The sequence below is a fragment of the Tachypleus tridentatus genome, chromosome 8, assembly GCF_004210375.1.
Source record: "Tachypleus tridentatus isolate NWPU-2018 chromosome 8, ASM421037v1, whole genome shotgun sequence".
Taxonomy (NCBI): Eukaryota; Metazoa; Arthropoda; class Merostomata; order Xiphosura; family Limulidae; genus Tachypleus; species Tachypleus tridentatus.
Window position 1 is genome coordinate 140,051,781 of NC_134832.1, and position 6,353 is coordinate 140,058,133.

Consider the following 6,353-nt stretch of genomic DNA (forward strand, 5'->3'; position numbering starts at 1 on the left):
CTTTACTTTGAGGGAAATCTCGAGTGATGTCTTACCTACACTTTAGTCAAACTGTGAATGTGGCTTCACTTTGACGGAAATCTCGAGTAATGTCTTACCTACACTTTAGTCAAACTGTGAATGTGGCTTCACTTTGACGGAAATCTCGAGTAATGTATTATCTACACTTTAGTCAAACTGTGAATGTGGCTTCCCTTTGACGGAGATATCTAGTAATGTCTTACCTACACTTTAGTCAAACTGTGAATGTGGCTTCACTTTGACGGAGATCTCGAGTAACGTCTTATTTACACTTTAGACAAACTGTGAATGTGGCTTCACTTTGACGGAGATCTCGAGTAATGTCTTATCTACACTTTAGTCAAACTGTGAATGTGGCTTCACTTTGACGGAGATATCTAGTAATGTCTTACCTATACTTTAGTCAAACTGTGAATGTGGCTTCACTTTGACGGAGATCTCGAGTAATGTCTTATCTACACTTTAGTCAAACTGTAAATGTGGCTTCACTTTGACGGAAATCTCGAGTAATGTCTTACCTACACTTTAGTCAAACTGTGAATGTGGCTTCACTTTGATGGAGATCTCGAGTAATGTCTTATCTACACTTTAGTCAAACTGTGAATGTGGCTTCACTTTGATGAAGATCTCGAGTAATGTCTTATCTACACTTTAGTCAAACTGTGAATGTGGCTTCACTTTGACGGAGATCTCGAGTAATGTCTTATCTACACTTTAGTCAAACTGTGAATGTGGCTTCACTTTGACGGAGATCTCGAGTAATGTCTTATCTACACTTTAGTTTAATCAAACTGTGAATGTGGCTTCACTTTGATGAAGATCTCGAGTAATGTCTTATTTACACTTTAGACAAACTGTGAATGTGGCTTCACTTTGACGGAGATCTCGAGTAATGTCTTATCTACACTTTAGTCAAACTGTGAATGTGGCTTCACTTTGATGGAGATCTCGAGTAATGTCTTACCTACACTTTAGTCAAACTGTGAATGTGGCTTCACTTTGACGGAGATCTCGAGTAATGTCTTATCTACACTTTAGAAAAGTTTATTAAGAAGACAATTTTTGTATGCCAAAATATCGAATTATTACTTTCATAAACGTTTCACGGTCCTGCTTCAGGTATTCTTGAAAAAGGCTAGATAATTACAGAAAATAAGTGGTAGCGTAGTGTATGAACAAGATAAAAAATAATAAAACTCGTGTGGTCCGAGATCAAAAAGTTTGAGGACCACTGACGTGAAAAAAAGTATGCATTTTTGCAAATATATGTTAACGTGACATTAATAAACACAGATGTAAAGAGTAGCCCTGATATGTTTCCCTCAGTTTTCATGGTTTTCAGTACATGTTAACGTGACATTAATAAACACAGATGTAAAGAGTAGCCCTGATATGTTCCCTCAGTTTTCATGGTTTTCAGTACATGTTAACGTGACATTAATAAACACAGATGTAAAGAGTAGCCCTGATATGTTCCCTCAGTTTTCATGGTTTTCAGTACATGTTAACGTGACATTAATAAACACAGATGTAAAGAGTAGCCCTGATATGTTCCCTCAGTTTTCATGGTTTTCAGTACATGTTAACGTGACATTAATAAACACAGATGTAAAGAGTAGCCCTGATATGTTCCCTCAGTTTTCATGGTTTTCAGTACATGTTAACGTGACATTAATAAACACAGATGTAAAGAGTAGCCCTGATATGTTCCCTCAGTTTTCATGGTTTTCAGTACATGTTAACGTGACATTAATAAACACAGATGTAAAGAGTAGCCCTGATATGTTCCCTCAGTTTTCATGGTTTTCAGTACATGTTAACGTGACATTAATAAACACAGATGTAAAGAGTAGCCCTGATATGTTCCCTCAGTTTTCATGGTTTTCAGTACATGTTAACGTGACATTAATAAACACAGATGTAAAGAGTAGCCCTGATATGTTCCCTCAGTTTTCATGGTTTTCAGTACATGTTAACGTGACATTAATAAACACAGATGTAAAGAGTAGCCCTGATATGTTCCCTCAGTTTTCATGGTTTTCAGTACATGTTAACGTGACATTAATAAACACAGATGTAAAGAGTAGCCCTGATATGTTCCCTCAGTTTTCATGGTTTTCAGTACATGTTAACGTGACATTAATAAACACAGATGTAAAGAGTAGCCCTGATATGTTCCCTCAGTTTTCATGGTTTTCAGTACATGTTAACGTGACATTAATAAACACAGATGTAAAGAGTAGACCCAATATGTCTTCTCAGTTTTCGTGTTTGTTTTCCTTTATAGATTTCAATAAAAAATAAAAGACAACATTACAGCGATGGCTGTAATATAAACCAAAACAGAAGTCAAGGTTAGAGCAAGTCCTGTAATATAAGCCACCAATGTCTATTATACATGAAATGTACTTCATGTAAAGATTGTAAACAAACTGACACTTCACTAAACATTTAGTTTCGTTCATTCAGTCAATCGAATGCTTCTATAGCTCTGACAGTCACGAACTTATCGTACAATCACTGGTAAAATGATGACAATTGGGGTTCCCCTGACGGTTGTAGCTCAGCATTTTCCCGGATACAGTCTCAAAAGTAACGCTGACTGGCTAAGTCGGAAAGCTTGAACAAGCTAGAAGTAGGTGTTTTATAGACACATATGTCTAGATGTTAGGAAACTTGTACAGGTAGACACAGAATCTCATTACATGCATCAGAGCCTTAGCAGATGTACGTTTCTTGTTTGGGTATTTTTGAGAGGCTTGGAACAGTTTCATTGAACAACGTACTAACAGACTCGTGTCACGTAAACACAGAGACGTTGATCTACAGCATATCATTAACATTTCAAATAAATAAAACAAAAACAAAGTACTTGTCGGGCAATTAACCTCTGATTTCTGATATTAAGCGACGTTTTAGGTAAGTAGAAGAATGATAATCTTCCAATCACGTACTTGAGATGTAGTGAACTACATTTTTATGACAAGTATTGTAGTAGTTACGAGTCCAAGTACCTCATGTTTCAGAAATATTGGAAGTTGCTTGTCATTCCCTATTATTTGAGATTATTGATTACTTCTCGTGTTCAGACTTTCTAAATCTGTAATCTGTTATGTTTTTTTGATATCTAAAAGAAACATGACTATACCTCAGTGATGTCGAGAAATTCCGACACTCAGTTACACAACCCCTTCCAAACATGTGGTCAGCTTCCGGTCAGTTACCTCTTTCTTTGTGAACCTTACGATGACTGAAGAAGGTTGAAACGTTGTTCGTTCTTCTATGTAAAATATTTTCTCAACCCAAACGAGCCGTTTTTGCATATATGACTATACCTGCTTCCAAATATGTACTTCAAGAAAAGCTGAGAGTGTATTTTCCATGTCATTTTTCTGTTGCTTTTTATTTTTGTATTTCTAGAACCAGCTTTACTCTGGTCTCACAGAACGTGATCTACTAGATTACTGTTTTAAACAAGTGGACATACACTTCATTTTAACCCATAATTCTCAATCACGTGGTGAATTTCAACACATAATTTCCAATTTAAAAAAATCACGCAAATCTTAGGTTTGATTTAGTGATTTCTGGTCTAACGAACCTAACTTATGACTTGAAATAAAATCCAAGTTCTAAGAAGTGTACTTAACTTTAAGTCCACGATTCTTTAATTAATGAACTATACCCATTCAAGATTAATGTTCTTGCCTTGTGTTCGAAACCGACATCTACCGTGCATTCAAGTCCATATCTTTTGTTCAAAGATTTGTATTTTTGGTTAAAAGACAAGAACTTTTCTGGATTCGAGCTCATGATGTATTTAATGACAACAGAGTTTATAGTGGACTCGAACCAGTAATTTCGTACTCAATGAGCCTGTCCTACTACAAATTCGAATCCAAGGATTTGGGGAAAAAAAATTACAGACTTACCCTGGATGTAAACAAGTTTTTCCCAGATTAGAAATTTACGTACGAGTTTTTAAACCATACGTTTCCTGCTGTAGAATTCAACTTCTCGAAAGTAGAGAATAATTCGAAAATGAAAACGCTAGAATCAGGCTTAATAAAATGAGTGTGTGTGTTCAATTTTATTATTTTTCTCTAGTGCGAAAAATTGGCCTCTTGTTTTCCCAGATGTCAGGAGTGTTCCCTCATTCACACGTGCATCAAAGGTACGTCATGCGCTAATTGTCATTTGTTACTAGAGATTTCCCTGAACCGTAACGATCGTTAGTTTGAGTAAGGCTGTTCCCCCAGGGAGGGGAGAACAAAACATTCCCTTGACCAATTTTACAGGTTGAATCGTAAAAAAAAAAAAAAAAAAAAAAATGAATGAAAACTTTAGAACTTTGGGTGAGTAACAAAGTTGTTTGGAGGACAACAGTAAACCTCACGGGCACACACTACGTAAAAGGCACAGGGAAAGTACAGGGGCATTCACTGGAGCTCCGCCACGTAGTGTTGATAATATTCAGCTTTCAAAAAATACGTAAATGTGTCCGATATTTTCTACAGACACGGACCACTTTTAGCTTGGCAGAACAATGATGGGTAATACTGTACATATATCCACCAAGTTTCATCCAAAATTCGATCATTTGACTGAGTTATAGAGCAAAGATATGGTGAAGAAATTGATCACCGTGTTGATAGATACGGGCTTTTTGTATCTTTGTGACCTTGATCTTTGAGCTTCGCCCTCCAAAACTAATCACTTTTAAATTGGGTCATAGTTCAAGTGAATACCAACTTTTTCATTGAAGTCCATTCAGTCGTTTTCGAGAAATCTTGCCGACAATACACTTACCTCCACAGGAATAAAAACATAAAGTAAATATACAAGTTAGACATATTGTGTAGTTCTTAGGGCTGAATAGTTCTAGAGTAAATGTGTCTCTACAAGTAAACAGAAGCAAGCAACAGTTGTAATACTTGTAATAAAGAAATAGACATGTTAGTTCAGAACCTTCCTTTTTTAAGTTAGTGTTCTATGGATTTCATGTCAGTGATGGTTTGTCTGCTGTTCCCGGTCAGGACAAAGGCAGATCTACGGATTGCGGATAAAATCCAAAGTAAGATGCCCTGCGGTCGACACTACAGACAGTCCAACGAGACCTTGCACTAAAAACGAACAAACAAATACTTTTCTGGCACAAATTAAGTCTACGAAACGTTTCGTTTGATACAGAAGCGAGCCAGTTCATGAGGAGAGTCTAAAACCTACCTCTAACGTTGCTTCTATACAGTTCAAAAAACAATTCATATTTAATATTAACGTTTTAAGTGTAAACTTACAAATATTAAGACTTTTAGTTTCGTGCTTACTGTTACAATTTTAAACGTCAAATTACAATTATTGAGCTATTTATTTCCTTCGTAGCCCAAAACATGCTCGCTAACAACCATATTAGAGATATATATTTCGAATTATGAGGTATTAGGAACTTCATTAATTAAAAAAAAAAAATGTAACTCATTTTGTGACAAAATTTGTATGGGGGATATACTTGACCTCCAAATAATACAAGAAAAAAACACTTTTAAAGTTCATAATCAAGGCAAAAAATGAAACATAAACCATTATAACGTCTACTTACGTATGTACAAATATCGTTAGGTTAGACTTACTCTACAAACACGTGGATTCTTGAGGTATTCGTTAGTTTTCGTCAACAATTTATTCGTCTCTGGATCATTCTTATTTTTATCTTTTTTCGGACGACACTCACAATAGAACTTGTCGTTGCTCTGACCCATATTTTCTTTAGGATTTTATTAAACAATACTAGAACGACTGAACAATATTTTTAGTGGACGGGAGCTAATGAAATCCCCTAACATGTAACAGGTAGATCTGTTAGTCCACCGTGTTCGACCACCGAGTCAAGTTAATATCATGCAAACAGCAATACAGTTTTAACTGCGTTAGTCTAAGCCTTAGGTTCTGTTGATCCAGTTACCTGATAAATGCCTAACGCGTGATTGGCGTGTGAGCTGCAGCCGAGCAGGTAGTAAGTTTTAAAAAACTATGACAGACAAGAGAAACAAAAGTTGCCCAATCAGCTTTTTTGGAAAATGGGGCCTACTTGCGCGTGATACTATGAAGTCGTATATTTGGCTTGTAAACATTATTTAGTGTTTACAATCTGTTAGACACTTGCAGTTATTTCATATTTTGCTTCTCAAAATGTAATGATAGTCGAATATTTGTTTCTTTGTTAGGATTTAAGCACAAAACTACATAATGGGCAATCTGTGCTTGCCCACTACGGGTATCAAACTTCGGTATTTAGCGTTATAAGCGTTCAGCTCTACCGCTACTCCACGACG

The 6,353-nt window shown here is 36.1% G+C and overlaps 1 pseudogene across 1 annotated transcript in view; it reads right to left on the minus strand.

Moving 5' to 3' along the window:
• The window catches only part of LOC143223619 (NADP-dependent malic enzyme-like), a 31,801-nt pseudogene extending 25,859 nt beyond the window's left edge, over window positions 1-5,942 (minus strand). Inside the window, exon 1 of the transcript XR_013012982.1 lies at window positions 5,652-5,942. The product of XR_013012982.1 is annotated as an NADP-dependent malic enzyme-like (transcript). The remainder of the gene's footprint in view (window positions 1-5,651) is intronic.
• Window positions 5,943-6,353: the final 411 nt, after the last annotated feature.